This window comes from Monopterus albus, unplaced genomic scaffold, assembly GCF_001952655.1.
Source record: "Monopterus albus unplaced genomic scaffold, M_albus_1.0 scaffold166.1, whole genome shotgun sequence".
Taxonomy (NCBI): Eukaryota; Metazoa; Chordata; class Actinopteri; order Synbranchiformes; family Synbranchidae; genus Monopterus; species Monopterus albus.
The window spans coordinates 1,394,033-1,415,099 of NW_018128046.1; the positions used below are offsets into that span (position 1 = coordinate 1,394,033).

Consider the following 21,067-nt stretch of genomic DNA (forward strand, 5'->3'; position numbering starts at 1 on the left):
TTATAATTATTGATGCGCTATTCTGTGCATCATATTTGATGCTCTAGCTGCTAAAAGTAGAGCTAATTTAAATTTTATCTTATATACTTATAATATGGAGTACTGCTGGGTAGTTTTTACACTGAGGATCAATGAAGTCGTAACAAAAAATGTACAAGTAACAAAAAATTAAAACATTCAAGTAAAGTACAGATCCCTCAGATTTGTACTTAAGTACAGTAAGTGAGTAAATGTACTTAGCTACTTTCCACTACTGCCTTTGTTCTTATAGAAACATTTTGGATCTGAATACTTCTTATACTACTGCCACCACGTCAAGACAGCGTGAGCCTCACATGACCCTGGTGCCTATTTACTGCAGATCACTGACTGTATGGCAGCAGAATCACATATAACAGTTTATCATATGATGCAATAGGCATGAAAATAAACACAAATCCAATCAGAATTTTATTAAAAGCAAACAAAAGCAGCCAGATTGTGCCCACCTGCTGCCAAGTGGGGGTCACTGACCTCAGCACAGCCAAACCACAGAGGCAACAACCAAACATGTTCCCCCTGTCCTCTTAGCCATGTGAGCTGAGCCGCACTGCTTCAGAGGAGATGAATAACCAAAGCATTCGGTTTCAACACTCTCACAGGGCTGGCATGTCAAGATCACACACCACCAGCAGCCTCTTGTTTATTACATGAACAACCGTGGACACAGTGAGAACAAAAAGGAAAAAACAGAAAGGAGGGAGAAAATGTCAAGATGCGGGATCAGTAGTTCAGAGGTGGACACGCTCTCCTGGACAGAGGCAAGCTGGAATTTGTCACAGTGGTCAGGATGGAGACGCCAGCTGTGTTGCTTGGCTAGATTGTTTATTTTTGCTGCTGGTCTGAGGCAACCTGAAAGGATTATGCACCTCTTCAAATTCTCTTCTGTAATCCTTAAAGAGGACAGCAAACACCTGAGGCACTTTGCCTCCACCAAGTCCACAGTGATGAGTGTATACAAAGCTGACAGGATGTTTGTGACTTTAAAAGCTGCTTTCCTTATTTACATCTCTTACAGGTTGTTTTCTCTCAAGGTCAGACGTATTCCCATGGGGAAACTAGTAGTAGCACAGATGAAAACAAATGTGGTTTTTGTCACTGACAAGGCTGTTTGATATGAGGACTGAGATTTGAAGAATAAGTCACATCTTCAGAAGAGATTTACATGACGTCTTTGTTTCCTTTTCTGCTTTTAAAGCTCTTTCAAGAGCTTGTCTGAATGAACCCATGGAGACATTTGAGAAGAAAATAATTCTTCTCCTCCATCTTTCAGCCACTTTTACTGTAAACTTGACTTTTCCTTATCTGTGGGGAGGTGTTTGGTGTGAAAAGACGGTTGCACTGCAAGATGAAACCAATGTGGTAATTTGACACTGACCTATAAAAACATCTTTGCACTTACACATTAAAAAGGTTCCACTGGTGTGGATAAACCAGTCGCCCCTGTAATTTCTTGGATGTATTCTTTCAAGGAGCTTAGTTTATGGATCTCGGAGAGGCCGCCGACCCAGATTTCTTCAGATACAATCAAGGGAGTGCACTCAGCTTTTTTATCCTGATGATTTGTTGGAGATTGAAGTAGCTGTTTGTGCACTCTACTCAGCATCAATTTAAGGTAAAAGTAAGCAGCTGGGGCATTGATTCAATTTTGACAGAAAATGTGAAGCATTTGTTGAATTTCAAAATCTTCTTGACCTCTGAACGTCCTTACTAAAAGATGACATTCCAGATAGTCTCACATTAGCGACCTGTCTCTCCAGTCTGGAGTGGTGATGTGCCAGCACAGGACAATGGCTGCCAGACTGTCCCGTCATTTTGCTACAGTCATAAAATAAATTCTTGGTTGTTTTCATTTTTTAACATATGTATCATTAGGGACATCAAAACAGAATCTTGGTAGTGGACAATTCTGCAAAAGCACAGATTACGTTCAGTAATAACCTGTTAGCCATGGTTATAGTTGAGCATCTAAAACTACTTGGTCAGTAAAACTGGTCCTCTGAGATACTCCTGTAGTCCTTTTGGCATTCAAGTTTGACATAACAATCCATCCTAAAAGCCATACTTCCACTGACACATTGACACATACAGTAAATCTTGTAATGCAGAATTATCCAGTACATACAGTATGTGGGAACTTTGAGAGAATATATTGCAGAAAACATGTTACACATGGTTAAATGCTTGCCATAACTGATCAGCAAACCTACTGCACAAAACCTTTTAGATACAGTAGCAGTTTTTAAGTGGCACAGCTCTGTGAACGGCAGTGTCGGTCAGTCAGCCTAAATGAGCTCAACCACTAGTAGTCACAACGTCCACAGTAAAATGTAAGAAATAGTAACAGTCTTTATGTTAACAGAATGCAGCAGCTAACATCTGCTACTAACGTTGTATTCAGGTGCGTCACCAGTTACAAAGGAAAGCGTGGTCTACTGTTGTTTTTTCTCTTCCCTGTGTTGTTTTCTGTCTACTTTCAAATTAGTCACACATCTGCAACATCCTGTTGTAAATGTGAGACACACTTTATTTATTGGCAGTGGTTATTAGCTAGTGTATCATCCTGGTGTCTGCACCATCACCTTGATTGTTGCAGCTGTTGCAGATGCATTCAACTCAAAACTTGACAAATTGGTGTTTTTATTGGTTACACTATTAGTAATCATTGGCTGCTAATGGTTAGTATTCACATGATGTGAAGGTCTGTAGTTTTTTTATGTTATGTGGTTTTAAAATTGTTAGACTGGAACCTGCAAACTATTCAAACTATTTATTTAATTTATTTATTAGTCTGCACTTATCACTTGTCCTTAATGTCTGTTTTGCATTGCACTGAGGGTTAGGGCTATGAGGAACAGTATTTTATTTGTATAAAAAAATAATGAAAGCGAGCGCCTGTCCAGACTGCAATGTGCTGTTTGGTTCATTTTCTGCTACTCATTTGTTCAGGCATGAACAGCTGGTGATTTAAATAGAAAAAATATAAGAACAAGCAAGAGAGAGGGGGAGAGAGAGAGAGAGGTAGAGAGAGGTAGAGCGAGAGGGAGAGAGAGAGAGATTCATTTTGCACTTTGAGATCCCAGTTCCTATTTGGTGCATTCTCAGTTTGAATGGCATTTTCCTCCCACTTGCAAACAAATTAAATTATTAGTTTAAATTCCTAGGTATAACTAGTTTTCTCATTTATTTTTCCCATTTCATTTCCCATTCAGCAGGTTTAACGCTGTCAGATATATTCTATTTCATCTCAGCTGATCATGAGGTCAAGATCTTTACTGAATTAACACTGTATGAAATATCCATGCTAAGACTCCATGTTTTTATAGCTGCTTCGCTCTGTGAAATGTAAATATTTTTATACATATTTTCCCCAAATTCAGCCTGACGCATTTGGTGTATTTTGGAACTCCATAAAGGTTTTGAGCAATATTCAGATGCACAGTATGAGTTTGTCTGACTGTCTCACTGGTGAGTCAGTGGGTTTGAGGAATCTGTAGGACTGTAGAGTTGCACTCACAGTATTCTGCAGTGACAAGTAAATGCAGGAAATGTAACAGGATGCATAGCAAATCTTGTTACCTGTGCTGAGAAAAGAAGCTTGTCAGAAGTACACTATCCTCAGTGACAGCAGTCATGTAAGATTATCTCATACTGAGCATCATTCTCTGTTCAGATGTTACTTTAAGCACCACTACCACTTTTCTATGTGCACTCATAACTAGCAGCAAGATAAATAATTACAAAAAAAAGGGAGTTTATGACTTAAAAGCAGTTTTAAAAGGAACAAGCTGTGCATGTCAAGTGAGGAACAGAAAAGCTAAAATCAAGACTGCCAATTAAACGACTGAGGAAATGAACTGAGGCATGTGTATCGGAGCTACACTCTGTTTCCACAGACTGTGATGGATGGAAGTCAGCAGATTGTTGCAGCTAAAACTGATTCATCCAGGAATGTTGTGACATCTATTTCTAATGGCATCTGCGTTCCGTGAGAATCCAGCCTAACACCGTCTGACAGAAACATATGTCTCCGTTGTGCCTGTATGACTCCAGCTCTTCAGACTGAACTCCACTGTAGGGATGCAAAGGAAAGCTTTGTTTCACAGGTGCTTGCTCAGACGTTCTGATTTGCTTCCTACTCACATTTAAAACTGCCGACTCCTTATCGCTGACAGAGGGGGTTTAACATCAAAATATTTCCATATTCTTCATCTTATGTTTTGTAGCAAAAGTGCAAAATTGCAGAATTCACTAAATCAGATGCTGCAGCAACAAATATTAAAACTGAAATTAAAACATTTGTCTCAGTCTCTCAACCTGCAACAAAATCACTCTGGTGAAGTGGGATAAAATTACCTGTTGGGAGATGAGGACTACAATATGTATACAGTATGGGGATGAGGTATGTGGTCCTTTATACTTAATTATATCAGTTATTCAGGTGATAGTTTTCATCAGATTTAAAGTATTTCAAGCATTCTGCAGTGTCACCACCACCATCATTTTGAATACTCTTTTTAGGCGTTGTTGTTTTGGTGGATTGTTGCCTTTAACTGATAGTATAGTCATGATGCAGACAGGGAGAGGGATGATCTGTCCCCTTGTCGGACTCAAGTTGGGCATGTTGTGGTTTATGTTAGGGGCTGGGATTCTGTTTGTCTATAAATTAATTTGCAGGATAGAAAGCATATTATGAACTCCCCACAAGAGGACCTTGTTGACTGTGAACAGAACAGCAGAATGAAGATAGTTGTGATGTGTAAGAACATGAAATCAAATCAGTTTGGTTTTGAATTTCCCTCCTGAGAATCAATATTTTTAAATTCTGCGGGGTGTGTTTGAGCTTCTGCAATCAGAGAAAGTTGGGTCTTGGAGCTGATAAAACAGTGCAGTCAGTCAACAAACAGAGAGCGCTATAATTTCAAGTACACTAATGTTTAAAAACTGAAATCATACAGTTTCCCAGGTGTCTCCGTGTATGCACCTCAGTATTTTTTTGTTCAAGGGCTTTTAGTAACTGTTCAAATATTCTTCAAATTATCATTATCTTAAATTGAAACTGACTGAGACGTGATCACAGTCCCTGGAACTGTACTTTCAGTCATTGCAGCATATCTCTAAAAACAGCATCTGTCAGCTGGGCAGTGCACACTAAAATATCTCAACCACTATAGGATATATTGCATGTACTGTCTAGCATGGTCTCATGAAGATGACAGGCTTTGGTGATCCCCTGATCTAATAGACTGGCTAATGACTTTGGTTATCCCACTTTGTTTGTTTTTTGTGAACCATCTCAACAAATCCTTGAATGGATTACCATAAAATTTGGTGTCAATATTCATTTTACCCCCAGCAGGAACAGTAATTCTCTAACTTTTGATCTAGGACCACCATTATTCAGGTCAGCATTTTAACATATCCAGTACTTTGGTTTATGATCAAAATACTTGAAAACCTATTGACATTCCCATCATCCAGAGCTGAGTTCAGCACTAATTAGCACGTTGGGATGCTAACACCCTACGCTGCACTAAAATGTGATGACACCGAGCAGAAAACATCACTGTAACTAAGTGCAGCCTCACAGAGCCACTGCATGACTGTAGTCTTGATTCTGCAGGTTCATTCAAACATCTTCTACTTAGTCTACTGTTTGTGCTGAACTGAGCTTCATGGGTATTTGTCTTACAACATACAAGGCATGCGCTGCTTCTTTTAATTAAAGTTCTTCCAGGGACAAAATATTGCAGATTGATTTAGACCATGAATGTTATAATCCTTTAGTCTTTCAATGAATTTTTTATTTTTATGCATTTATCTGTCCCTGTAAAATATAAACAGCAGGGAATAGGATTGTTGGGGGCAAACACACCAAATTCCCTTACTGCACCACATTGCTATTCACCTCACTTTGCTGTAAAACTGCAGGATTGACATTTCTTTTTTCATATTTTAACACTTCATATTAGGAAGTCAAATTTCATTTTCATGTAGCTTACAATGTGATATGTCAGACTGTGGATTTAAGGTCATATTTGTTTTGTCACACCTGAATTTTGTTCTGCTGTGGCAGGAAGTGACATTTGAAAAGCAGCAGAGGGGATGTGAGGGGAAACCTGCAGATCGAAGCCTGTCTGCTGTGAGGGTCAGACGGAGGAGGGGCAGAGAATGAGTGTTACACTGGGTGCAAATGATCAATGCTTCACTCTCAGCAACCAGCTCAGAGAATGTGGTCAGAAGAGATATCACAATCTCTCAAACAAATGACCAGAGATTTGTCTTTGAACAACACACTCGAGCCCCAGTTCTGTCTGGTGGAATTATTCAGAATCTGACAGTTGACTACTGAGTTTGCTGCAGGCAAATCCCAGGTGTTAATATATAGACAGCGTATGATTTCTTTGTATTTGTATTCATCATGTTGTGGAGACCAACAGCTGCTTTCACTGTCTGTATGGACGTTCCTGCCACCTGGGAACAAAAAGCATTTATTTTAGAGTTTTAACTTGTGCTTTGCATTGTGTTGGTGCAAATGGTGCAAAATGCTGCTGCTCGTCTTTTGGCAAGTACTAGGAAATTCAAGCATATAACCCCGGTACTGGCTTCTCTCCACCGGCTTCCAGTCCGTTTTAATTGATTTTAAGTTATTGATTTTTGTTTTTAAGGCTCTTAATGGTTTGGCACCATTTATCTCACCGAATTAGTGCATTGGCACAAACCTACAAGGTCCCTCGGGTCTTCAAGCCGAGGTTTCTTTTAGAGGTTCCCAGGGCCAGATATAAACACTGGGGTGACCGTGCTTTTACTGTTGCAGACCCTAAATTGTAGAATAGTCTACCTTTTAATGTTAGATCAGCTACTGACCTCATTACTTTTAAATCATTGCTTAAAACATATTTATTTGGCTTGGCTTTTAATACACAGTAGGGCCTGATGCATTCCTTTTAATTTTAATTTACTGAATGTATGTCATCTGTGTGTCTGTGTTATTGTGTTGTTTTGTTTTTTGTTTTTTTTGCACTGATCTTATTTATTCTATTTTAGTCATTTATTGTGATTTTATTCTGCCATGTAAAGTACTTTGGTCAGTACTTTGGATGTCGTTTTTAAAGTGCTATATAAATAAAATTGACTTGATTTGATTTGGTGTATGAAGATATCCTATGATCTTTGTCTCCTGATAAAGTAATTGATGGAAAATCACCAGGTCGAGTCAGCCCATGTCATTATGGCGTTCCTGGAACCCTACACCAATGGTAAATGGTCTCATACTTGCACTGTATAGCACTTTTCAATGCATTGCACCACACTCAATGCGCTTTCACACTATTTGGCCATTCACACACCGGTGTCATCATCGAGAGCAACTGGGGTTTTAGTGTCTTGCTCAATGACACTTCGACATGTGAGCTGGACATGCCGGGAATCAAACTACTAACCTTGTGGTTGGGAGATGACCCGCTCTACTTCCTGAGCCACAACCACTGCCCAACTAACTCAGGTGTGGTTAAGGTTGTTGGTCAAGAGGTTAGGATAAAATAAAGTTGAAAGGTGACATTATTTGGGGTAAGAGATTTGGATGGCTCAGGGGTGAGACTGTGAAACTGCAGGAAGCAGGCTAGAGTAAAGACTCATTATTCTTAAAATGCTTGTTACAGTAAATGGCTTAACTGCATCTGGGACCCACTGTCCCCACACATTTCCATAATCAGAATCTGGGAAGTGCATTTGATTATTTTTCCAACTTCACGCCCACGTCACATGAAAATGTAGAATGGCTACGCTGGTCCACAGCTTAAAACATTGTAGGTAAAACTGAAGAACTGAATTGAACATTAAAGGTAAAATTCGGTAATAATCTATTTTAAAATGTGCCCTAGATATTTAATTCCTGAATTCATCTGGAGGAGCCCTGAGGACTAAACAGAAATATCTGAAGTGAAATCTCTGCTGATGTTTTCTTTTTTCCACATGATATTTAATGAACACAGAAATCTGTCAAATGGCGAGCAGCCAGACAATTCTTACCTCGTTTTAATTACACAAAGAAATTTAAATAAGCTCCACAAAAAGCCTGATGCACAAAGCATGACATGACAGCTGCATCTGTACTCTCAGAGATAAAACACTCTGAGAAACCTATGCCAGTAGGAATTTATTATCATGACTGAATTTCAACTAAAATACCATTGTACTAACTCATGGTCATTTCTAATTACAAAATGTCATAAATAAAGTTGAATCTGAAATCAATTTTAAAGGCCACCGCATTAATACAAGACCATTGTAGGTCACTGAACATTAAGAGCGGAACACTTTAAAGCACTCTCCCTGTTAGATTTAGAATTAATAGGTTTTATCTGGTTGCTTTTCTTTCACACGTCACCATCTATTCTTTTGCTTGATTTACATGTGGATAAAAAAAAAAGCATTTCATCAGTGTTTATCTTTTTTTTCCTGCAAATCCCTTGGAAGAAAAAATATTTTTGATGTCATGTTTTTTTCCTCTAAGAGATGAAATGCAAGCAGAGCTGCTGTTCAAAACATTTTTAATCTAATTTTCCTTTCCAATTCTCACTATTGTTGTATAATGCATTTGAGAGCGGGCCTAACACCTTTTCCCTCTGAAAAGCCCTTTATTTATTCAGAGAAGTGCTACCCCCTGTTCCCACTTTCCCACTGACTCAGCAAGGTGGCATGAAATAACACTGCTTCAATTTAGACTGCTCCTCCAATAACCAGATAGAGTTCAAAGGGTGCTTAATCTCACCTGTCACTCAGATGGCTGGGAAGGAGGGCCGAAGTGAATGAAGAACAAAACAGCAGCTGAATGCACATGAAGGATAGCAGCGGCACGTCGAGGTGAGTCGGAGGTCTTTGATTACTTTTCTCAGTGGACGTGCTCCGTGGATCCATTGTGCTCTTCAGGGAGCACGGCTTGAATTATCTGGTGATTTTATCTCTGGAGCGCTGAGTCTGCCCATCACAAAAACAAACACAAACATGTTTTAACTGTAATTATCATGCATTAGATTGCACTGCACACATAGCAAAAACATCCAGCCATCCAACAGATGCTGAAGCATTTTACTCAAAACCACAAACATAAGCCTAATGGTGGCATTTGAGGAAAAGTCAGGGATCACTAAAGTGAGTAGGAATCATCGTCTGGGCACAAAAGTTCAAAACATGCCATCTGATAGCAGGTAAGATATTTCAGAATGTAGAGATACAGTATGTAACTGTAGTATGTTACTTAACGGGGGGAGGGGGGGGGGGGGGGGAGGTCTGCCCTGGACAGGTCGTCACAGTCTGTCACAGGGCTGACATGTAACCAACCACACACACCCACACTCACTCCTATGGGTGATTTAGAGTCACCAGTCAACCTAAGCTGCAGGTCTTTGGACTGTGGGAGGAAGCTGGAGTACCCAGAGAGAACCCACGCAGGCACAGGGAGAACATGCAAACTCCACACAGAAAGGCCCGGGGTCAGACAAGACTCAAACCCAGAACCTAGGTAGTGCTAGCATGAAACTCCAAATCATCCACTCTGTTCCACTCAGCACTCCATCTCCATGCTCCACTACGCTCTACTATGCTCCACTCTGCTATGCCCAGCTCTTTGTTGTCAGTGTGAAATGATAAGAAATGGGAACGCAACAAAACTTCCTGATCAAGCAGAAATAATTCCAAATCTCTGATTAGCCAGAAAGGTCAACCTCACTTGAAAGCTTTTAGCTAGTATTTCAATGTGTTCAATGAGTCTGGGCCACAGGAGGCTGTGACAACACCTCTCCACATTAAGACAAGTTTTGGAGCAACAACAAAAATGTTTGACAAAAAAAAGTTACATATTGTATCTTTAACATTCTGCATTTGTCCGACTTTCACAGTTTGGATGTGAAAGAGCTGTGTAGAAAATAAACGTAGTCAGCATTACTTGGTAGCTCAGATCACTAAATCTTTTTTATCCCATCACACGAATATCCTTCATTAAATATTTAGAACATATGATTGTAAAACTACTCTACATCTGCAGCCAAGAATCATGTTTATGTCTTTTACAATGCAACAAAATCTGAGTAGCATTTAACTTATTTTATATATGTAAAGTTGGATTTCCTGTACATATGTCCTAGTAAATGCAGTTAGAAGATCTGAAAAGTAAGCTATTCATATATTAATCCAGGAACCACTGCAGTCTCCTCATTGATCCACACAGATCTGATGTTTTTGTCTACTGCTGGTTGTGGCCTCTCTAGTGGAGCAGAAGCAGGGGACCTGTAAAACTCTTGCTTCGTGTACATCTATGCTGATTTGCTAAATCTGTTTCTGCATTTTGCTTTTATCAAAACCCAACTTTTCTACCAAGTGTAGAAAAGTGCTTTTCAGCAGGTCCTGACAAACAACAGTTGTTATTTACATGACCACAGGAGGGATGATTTTTTTTTAAAGTATTTAAATGTTGCCATTTTTCTGGTGACGACAACCTGTACTCAAGCCAACTTTTTAGGTTTGAAATAAGCCTTTCAGTTTATTTGTACCCATTTAGTAATTCATTTAAACTATCTGCACATCAGTATGAAAATAACCTTTTGCACTCTGTTATGCACCTTACAAAGTCTTTCAAGAAAAAAATTTGAATTTGTGAGAATCAGTTCTTAAAATTACAGAACAGGAAATTTAGAACAACCTGATAAATTGAGTTTTTCCAAATTCAAATATTTCAACAGAAAAGCAAGAGACAGTGTGAACCTTAGAAAAATATCTCTGTTGTAAATAAACCAGCAGACAACAGGTGGTGGTCTTGGGGTCAAGGCAGATCAGGAAATCGTCATGTACGCAGGCGGCTTATTTAAAGAGGAATGTAACATGGTTTCATCTGTTAAATATGCCTTTCTTTACAGTTAAAAAGGGTTCAAGGATGGAGAGAGCACCATTAATACAAAGAAGAACTACTGATAGGCTTGATTTAAATATTGTTGAAGGCAAAGTGACAATAGACATCTTGAAAACCGCTAAAACAAAAGTATTAAAGTAGCTCTTCTAAGGATCACCTCGAGTACTGGTATAGTCACAGTGCAAAAAAACAAAGACGCTGCATCCTAATGGTACTGATTTTAGTATAACTACACTAATCCCTCTTCATTTGGTTATGCTCTACGTGTAAACTGTACTGTACTACAAACCAGTGTGCAATGTTTTGGTATCTGATTAATCTTCTCATAGACTCATGGATCTGTTGCTCAGCGTGGACTACCTGGATTACAATGTCTCAACTCAGCTGAACCAACAAACCCCAACTATTGCGCTCCCTTGCATTGTTTTAATATTTGTATATACTTTAAGTCTCACTGAGGGTCTTCTGAAAGGGAAACCAAGGCAGCAGCATAGAAGCTACAGACAATACAAAACAAAACATTACTCTAAAAGATTCAATACTTTTACAATACATTTTCTATTCTGGTCCTTGTTAATGTTTTTCAAAGTCCTCCTGGATTGAACAGCACAAATACTGTAGGCTATAAAGCCAAGTGAACAGTAACCACTGTATTCCATGGCATGCTTATGCAGCTCCTATATGCAGTCATTGAATCAATGAACTAAAAACCCCATGACTGAAGTTTCTAGTATCTTGTTTCCACAGTGAATATTTTCTCTAATGTACAGCCTATTATGTGAAGTGTAGGCTCTACATTAACAGAGTCATACCTTTGTCTCTGTGCATGCCTCAACTCCTTAAGGCAGATCATCCCTTTCTGTCACAGCCTGATAAATCAGGGCACCTAATCAGTGGATAAATATTCATGAGTCCAGCCCAGAGTGCTTTTGAAGGTGTAACTCTTCACAAAAGCTTGGCACACAACCTCTAGTGTGTCACAAATCCAGCAGCCAAGTGGCAAAGTTGAGAGGTGACGGGATGAGTGTGCTGCTGAATTCCCAATTTTAGCAGTTAGAGTAAATTTTTCACATGGGAGCACCTTAAATTCTTTTTACTTTAAAAATCCCCCAAGCGTACTTTTCTCTCATTCATTTTCTAGATTGAAATATGAGGTGTCAAAACATGAACAATTATGGAAAATCATAAATTTGTGACCAATTTGAGAAAGGGAATGAGGCTGTCAGCTATCTGAGATGTATGAGTTTTCAATTTGGCACTTCTTAATGCCTGCCAGCTTCTTTTGCCGTACCGTTAAACTGCCATTTCTCCTTGTACTAATTGAACGCTCCCTCCGTTCTCTGCCCACACCATCATGTATTGCTCATCTATCATTGTTTGTTGGGAGCTAGTGTGGTTGTCCTCTCTACTGACTTTGAGAGAGCACTTCATCTTATTTGTTTGTTCCCTGACATGGGCATGATGCACTCGACCAGGCTGGCCATTTAGAAACTGGGTACTGTTCAAGAACAGCTTCCTTTATCATCTTGTGTTACTCAGTGTAGTGGCTTTGTAAAGGACCTGCACAGTGTGGTCATTTGTCATTTGTATACTAAAACTGTTTACCATTGACATCTAATTTACTTAATAGATAAGCTACAGAAACAGAGCTTCTAGTGGCACTGACCTGTAATAAGTAAATGGCAGCTTTTCTCTTCAGCTATTTGTATATTAGTGATTTTAAGGAACACAGACTAATGCATCTTCACAGCTGACGTCACTAAAGACGTTGTCAGAAGTGAGTCAGACCACTGATGAAAGGTGACATTCAGTGGTCAGGTCTTTACAACAGAGCATTACAACAAATTGGAGCATATCAGACATTATCAGGATGTAACACCAGTTCTGTAAATTCATAAAAAAACTGTACACTTCTTTCTTTACAAGACAAGTAATACAAAAAACACAGACAACATGTTTGGTCCACAACAGGTTGCGGCACCATCATGGCATAAATTTAAATATAGTGTCTTCTTCACATATGCAAATCCCTGTGTTTTAAATGGGTGACTCCACAAGTTTTATGGCAGATGCCCTTCCTGACACAACCTTCCCACTTTATCTGGGCTTGCGATCGACACAAAGCGTGCACTGGCTTGTTTGGCCCCAGTGGTTGCGTGTAGCTACTGTACCTGTGGTCACCCATTCAAGTACTAACCAGGCCTGACCCTAAATCCTCTGAGCTTCAAGATCAGATGAAGGTCAGGCGCAATGTGTTTAAATATTTAATTTATTACACATTTAAGTACTGTATACATGACATGTATTTGTTTGGGCAAATTAACTGTATGTTAATATCATTTTTAGGAGACAGGGTTGGACAGGTAGCATCAAGTTTGCTGAATACTGATAAAACACAGAAAATACAACTTATGTGATGGAGAAGGAACACAGTTCCAACCCCAGCCTACCAACCCCTCAGCCAGGCTGAAGACCTGTGGCTTTTCAGGTGCAGGACATGTCCTCCATCTCCACTAACTGCTGCAGTACAATAAAAGTTGCTCCTGTGGTCTGTATTAACACTGAGGAATAAAAAGTAGAGTCTCCAACCTGTCTATTCCCAGCAAAATCAAACACAGTGAAGTCTGTAAAACTGAGAGTTTTATACAGACTTTCTGATTTTTTGTCTCAATGCACGGTATTTCCAGATCTGAAAAACCAAGAAAATACAGAAAAGCACTAGGTGATGACAGCTTATTATCCCCTACATACAGCAGTTCTGCTGATTTTCAGCTGAGTAGATTTGGCACCTTAGTGTGGCATTTAGAAACAGTCCTGCAGCTTAAAATCCTCCCACTCGGTTTCTCAGCATTATTACAGTAAGTGTCTGTGCATTAAGGTCAGCATTTCGATCAGTTTGTTGCTTCAGGGTTATAGTATGGAATAAATTCATTCTTTCTTTCTCAATTTCTGAATCTGTCCATGTTTCTTTGTTGATGTTAATAGTTGCCACTGTTGGAAGATAGTGCTTTTATTTTGGTGTTTTGTTCTGTCCCCTCCAGCAGATGCTGCTGAGACAGAGCCAGCGCTAATCAAAACTGCAGGGCAGCTCTGTGCAAGGATCCAGTGGTTTCTGTGAGGAACAGAAGCCTGGGTTGGAGGCGAGGCGACCTCAGATGAAACCCCCAACCACATACCTGCTCAGGGCAACACAGGTGCAGTCAGGCAGTCACAGTATAAAAAAAAAGGAGCCAACTTTAAGGACAACACAGATAAAGTGTATGAAAGTCAGATGGAATGCTGCAGGAATGAGGCTGCATGTGGAGAGACCAGCAGCTCTGTTATTTTCTCATTAACACCCATGTGTTTTGGTGTTAGAACAGGTTGAAAGGGCCAGTGGTAATGGTGCCAACTTGACTCATAAAAACTCAAAGAAGCATTTAGCCCAAAGAAACATTTTCTGACACAGAAAAATAGTTATTCATGAGGTGAGGCAAATCCTTCTTTAACTGAAAGTTAGGTTATAATATCATTAAAGCAATTAAGTGACAAACAGTGTAACACTAAAGTAGATCGACTTTATACAGGCAAGGCAAGTTAGTTATTGATTTTACTGTGCATAATGTTGAAAATTGTCTCTGGCTTCTGCACCAAGGATCAATTAACTTTAATGGATTCAGTTGTACATGCAGTCAGCTGCCTCTGCTAGGAGTATCAAAATGCATAAGTACAAGGATACTTGAGGATGCTTTAAGGTGCATACTTCTCCTTAATACATCCACTGATTATGTCCACATTTGACCGTTCACCAAGCCCCCCTCTCCTAGTTACTTTCACTAAACCTGCCAAGCTTTCTGTTCTCACATAGTACAGTCACTCACTCACTCACAGCAATTATCTGAAGGCTCAAAAGGGGATGATTTTACCAGCTTAGCAAGTGAACTAATTAAGCTAACATCAGTAATTTGGTTAGTGACTTGGTTGAAATGCGTTCCAGCAAATTTATTCATAAAGCTGCAACAGCCCATTTACTCATCGATTCCACTGCTTATCATTTGCTACCAGGATATAAATTGCCACTACTTTTTTGTTTTCACTTATTTGTTGAACCCATTTCTGAATCGTGCCCCATGCTGCAAAAAAAAAAAACTATCATGTCCAGTCATTTTTGACAATTATTGCAAAGCCTAAAAGTCCTTTTCTTCTTAAAATAAATGACAGAGCAACAAGACTGAGTCAATACAATACCAAATTGTAATTTCTTAAAAAAATACTTTTTTTTTTTTTAAATACGTGATATTATCATAAAATAAGACACTTTAATTGTACCCAAAAACAGTGTACTCAGTGTACTGGGAAATGACTGAGGTGCATTTTCCTACCGACTTTTATATCCTGTCGGCTATTTGAGAGTAACTTCCTGGTGACAAACATGTAACTGACATTGCAACTTTACACTGAGCATCTGAATGCACAATTATTAGTTTTTAGCCGTGCCCAAATTCCACACCAATTCCAGCAGTGTTTTCACACTGCATTGTGTTCATATTGGAAATACAGTGAGCCTGCTCTTAAAAAAGGTCAGTAAACAGACTATGAAAACAAATTCTGACTGCTCTGTTGAAAAGCACTGGTGTCCCACAATGCGATGCAGAAACAAAGAAGATGCTCCAGTATTATTGAAAAAAAACAAACTCAAAAGTTTGAGAAAGATTTATGAAAACAAAATTATAGGTATAAAATCTTTAGAAAGCAATTTTCCTGGCCTTTTGTGAAGTTTAATATATGTGCTTTAATATATGTGCAATTTCCTGTTAGTACAAAAATGAGAACTGTATTTATTGCATGTGTACTTATGTGAAAAATACAAGTCCTCCAGGTGAAATGAAAACCTGGCTGGCACAAGGAACATATGGATTTGTTTTTTTACAGGATGACAGTCTCCAAAACAGTATTATTTAAGATTAGTGCATAGCACATACACTGACTATGTACTATGAAAGAGCAGCTTTTCTCTCTGTGAGGTTAGACATTAAGGGGAGGGGGGTCAAAGTTCAGACTTATGTTCCTCTGACAGACAGACGACATGTTTTACAGTTTGCTTCTCATGAGGGATGGTACCAATACAATACTAATCCATTACAAAGTACTACCAGAGGCAGGATCACCAACATCAGTTCTTTATATTGCTAAAAGCAGCTAATGTGCACATGAAAAGGGGAAATAAGCCAAGGCTTGTGAGGTGAATGTGTTACTAATTGACTATGTCTGAATATATTTTAATTACCACCAAAGAGATTGTCAAACATGAGTAATTCTTGTTTACTCTGATAATTACTTAACAACATGCAAATTTAAACACAAGATAATTTTTTATGATAAATAAATGTTCATTAAATGAATTCTCTGAATTAAAGTGGTGATCGCTGCACATGCACACATCACAGCAGCAGAAATCCAAATTGCATTTGAGCATTTGACTGGTTGTCATTTTTCTCAGCATCTGAAGTAGTTTACAAGATATTAGAACTAAATCGTTAGAGGAAAGTGCAGCTCTGTGTTATTCATTCATAAACTAATATAAAAAAAAAATTCTCTTTTTCCTCTAGACAGCAGATTTACAGCCTAGTGTTAGACACAAACACAGCTTTTGTTTATATGCAAGCTCAGACGATCCTGCATGTGGGCGAAGTAAACACAACAGAATATAAACGTCTGATTTTTCATCCCTTTTGTCAAGGTCTCATTAAATGTGCAAGTCAATTCATCAGCAGAGGCTTAGTTTAAATCACAGGCACACGCAGGCAAGTGACTTTGCCGCTGCATCAACTTGTGCAGCTGACACAAAGCAGCGTACCACTGCTGTGGTCCCCTGGAGGTGCTCACAGAGTCAGCCTGTGATCTACAGCACTGTATATAATATCAATATGTTATGCTTCAAAGCTCACTGTTTGAGAATGGCATTTCCAAAAGCTGCCGTTGCATGATGTTGTTGTCACACCACAATATGATACGGGATGCCGCTTAATGGCTGATGTCAACCTGCCTGTCCCTCCGATTTGGGGGTGCAGCTCTCTGGGACTCCCTGGAATCTGGTGACATTTTAATGGATTGTTTGTTCCAGAAATGTCTTTTTCATAACAAGACAGGTCAAGAGAATCCAGTGGGTGGGTGGAGTGATAAAACTGAGTTGGGTTTCTCTGAAAGAAGCAGACATACAGAGAGTGGAGCCAGAAAGAATATCTCGACCTCTCTCTGCAAGCTAAGGGGGCCCGTCTCTGCAACATATTAACATATGAATCGGTATGATACGACTGAGTCACCCCTGGATGAAATATGTGATGAACCATACGAGTTCTACTAACAAGGCAGAAAGACACAAGTAAGGGGAAAATAAGAAATTCAGTTTGGAGAAGAGAAAACTTTGCTATCACTTATTGATAAAGAAATATGTCAAGAAATATGAAATGCAGCAGTTACATGATAATCACTACTGCATGTAAAAAGCTGAAAGCTGCTTCATCATGCTTGTTTAGAGAACAATGGTTTGTCCTGTACCAAATTGTAGCTTTGTATAAATGTTTAATAAAAAAAAATTAAGATGCAATGTACCTTTTCTTGTTCAAAACTGGTTTGTATTTTGTCATAAAGATGATTATAGAAAAATACACCGCAATTCACCATAACAAACTGAAAATTGTGCCTGTAACAAAAGAAAATGTCCTATTTCCCACTGCCAATTTGCCCAAATCACCATTATTATCATTATTTATTTTAGTATCTGTTAATGATTAGTGGCATCTTTTATTCGGAGGCGCTCAGGGACGTGTTGAGCCCCTGGTCATTAGTGTGATTATCAGCAGGTGTGAAGATTCCAATTAGTGCATATTATTTCAGAGCATGCAAAAACTTCACAGATTTGTGTCCAGAAGGAAAGAAAAATCTATATTTTCAAGGCTTCTCACCATAATGTGTAAGAAAGGAACACAGCGCTTCCTTTTATCACCACAATGATAAAGCACATGCTATTCACTACTTTTAAAACTTAATCAGTGGGCAGACTCCTTACGTGTTTTCTCTCTGGATATTTTCACACAATATCAAACTGAAAGCAGCAGCAGTATAAGCACACCAGACTCAACAATAACAGGTGAACCACTTCATTAACCCCAGAAACTCACAAGGGGAAAAACATTTACATGTAAATATGTGAAGTGTACTGGTTATAGTTTCATGCTTCAATAGGAAGAACCTCCTCTCTGCAACAATCATGGCCATTTTCGCCGTGTTTCCAGGCAAAAGGATTATTTTATGATCACTGGCTTATTTTGGGCTCTATTAAACTGTACATTATAGACAATATGATAGTATCCTTAGAGGAAACAGAGGCCCAGCACAGCTACTTCAAGTAGAGACTAGGCTGAACTACACATCCCTAAATGGCTAATCACGTTTCTTACTCCTGGCCATAACAAACAGTATATCAGAGTAATTTTGTCAGAGCAGTATGAATCTGGAAAATTAATTAAAGTGCAAATGAACCTTTTCCTCCAACAAAAATGCTTGTGTTGTTTCAGGATTGCAAGCGATGTCAGGTGCAGCCAGATGAGTCTGTTGTTTTGTGTATTATCTCATGAATATATTGTAGATAATGTTTGGTGATATTAGAACAAAGTACATTTAGTGCCCATGATAAACCATTTTGAAAATGCAGTTTAAAAGAAATTAGCAATGTAAGAGTAAATTAATCATTTATAATGTGTTGCAAAATACTTGAAATTGGGCCAACATGGTAATTATAAGTTTGGATACATTATTTGCATGGAATCCATGTAACACACCAGAAGTGCACTGATGGAATAAATCTTTTCTTTTAAAACATATGAATCCACACTGTTCTGAGGTGACTGTGGGATGTTTTCTATATAATAAGGGAGTGACCAATACAAGTATTTATATCTACATGTAGCTCTTTATTATAAGATGTTATATTGGCCTGATTCACAGACAGGTGTGAAACTTGTAGCTCCAGTAGTTTTCACTCATTTCCCCAAAGGATAACAGTCCTGTGTGTGTATGGGTCTATTGTGTATGTTGTGATTCATTGTCACTGAGCCACACTGAATTGTGTGCCGCCATGAATTGACTGTATGAGAGAGACAGAATTTGCACATTGCCTCAAGTGTTACTTTCCATTTGTTAGTTACAACCAAAGGTGCAAGACACTTTGGTTTGAAGTTAGGTGCTAAATACTATATATGATCATAGAGGAGATACTCCAGAGACAGCAGAGAATCTGCAGTTTCTACAGGAAGTAACACAAAAGAGTTTACCCCTCCTCTTGAAACACTTCCTAGTTAAGGTCAGGGTTGGGTTGCAGGGTGACCTCGGCAAAAAAGGCAAGTTATCAAGTTAAATTAAGAAGGGATGGGTGTGAGGAGCTGATACCATCCCTCCACTGTGTTCTGCCAGACTGCTATCAATGCTGCTGAGCTGCAATGAAGAGGGCGTGGTTGAAGGCAAACACAGTGCTAAAATAACCACAAGAAATAAGAAAGACAAGACTATGGGAGAGCTGAGGATGGATTGTGGCAGGAAAGGTGTCAGTGACCCTGCAGGGTCGAAGGATGCTGCTCATCCCCCTTGCTGTCTGGCTGTCAGCCCCGTAGTAATGAAGTAAAATGAGGGCACATGCTCAGCAGACAGCGTTCTGAAACTGGGTGACCACTGGTGATCAGAAGAAAAGAGAACAACAAAGAAAAGGGTCCACAGGTGATTGACAGAGCGCTGGAGACGCAGTGCTGGCTCAGTCGATCAATAACTCCGCCCCTCTCAGGCTGACACTGGCCTCATCAGCGGCCCCCATCTCTGACCTGATAGGGGCCTCTCTCCATGTGTCATCACAATGAAAGGAAAATTCACCTTCTTCTGTTGTTTAATGGGATTCTTTAATAATGGGGAAAACTGGAGCAACAAAAGAGGCCTGCCTTTTCATTCTTTAATGGAGCCACTCCTCGTTGCTGCCGGCGAGCCAGCAGGACCTGGAGATCAGCGCTTTCATTATTCATACTGTACGGCTCCAGCTTCGGGACAGGGTGACAGGGCCAGAAAGGAAACGATAGCAAATGTGGTTTTTGTCAGTCCAAATATTTGAATTGAACTGTGAATCAGCGAGGGGAGTAGGTCTGCCGCAGTCAGTTCATAAAACAATCAGTGGTGTGTGTGTGGCGGGCTTTCGAGTCCTAGCTCCACTTCAGACCATACATTTGTGTCATTAGAAGACCATTCCAGTGATTTTATAACACACCTGTCAAGCCTTGACATTTATTCAGGAGCAGGCCCAGGTTTTATGTCAAAAACAGATACAGTAGCTTCAGAAAAAAGTCTTCACTCTTGTGTTGTACTGTAGAAAAATCTGAGATGGACAAATTGCTGTTTTTGCCCACCAATCTACACTCAATAACCCATAATAACAGAGGGGAACATGTTTGTGGACTCAGCAAATCCAGGGGAGTGCCTAAAGGGCTTCAGCATTAGTACTAAATTAAGGGTCTGCATACTTGTAAATGAGCAGGTCATTTGCAGGTCTAAAGATGAGCATAGCACCCTGCATCATAAGGCAACGCAAAAGTGGAAGTGGATTTTGCTCTAAGTTAAAGCTCTGCATTGACTGCATGTCCATTGCTCTACTTATCATCAACAGACAATATTAGTATTATTCTGATGTGGTCACTTTGCATTACGATTTCCCCACGGCTGCCTCCTGTCCTGAGCACACACTACATCGATACTTGTGACTAAACAATAATTCTATCAAACCCCTGCTGCAGACATACGACTTTGTGGTTATGATATATATATGCAATTCTCATTAAAGTTTCCTTTCCTTACCTACTTAATATTTGTCGCATGATGTCTTATGTGGAATCCAATGCATTGTTGCTTTGAACCAATCTACTTGTATTATTCCTTCAGTGTCTCTGCTTCAAATACATACCTAGACTGTTAGAAATGATACTTGCCCAAGGCTTTGACTGAACATCAGACAGCTTCACACGTCAGTATCTTAACATCAAAGGCAGCTCCTGCTTACTGTATGCCCATCTTGGTCTCAGAGGTCAGCAGATCCACTGCTGCTGTGCT

The 21,067-nt window shown here is 39.4% G+C and overlaps 1 long non-coding RNA gene across 2 annotated transcripts in view; it reads right to left on the bottom strand.

The window, feature by feature from the left end:
* LOC109968923 (uncharacterized) overlaps window positions 1-21,067 on the bottom strand; it is a 113,144-nt gene that overhangs the window by 27,868 nt on the left and 64,209 nt on the right. For both annotated transcript variants that reach the window (XR_002276203.1, XR_002276204.1), the window contains exon 2: window positions 8,813-9,018. This is a non-coding gene — a long non-coding RNA (uncharacterized LOC109968923). The remainder of the gene's footprint in view (window positions 1-8,812; window positions 9,019-21,067) is intronic.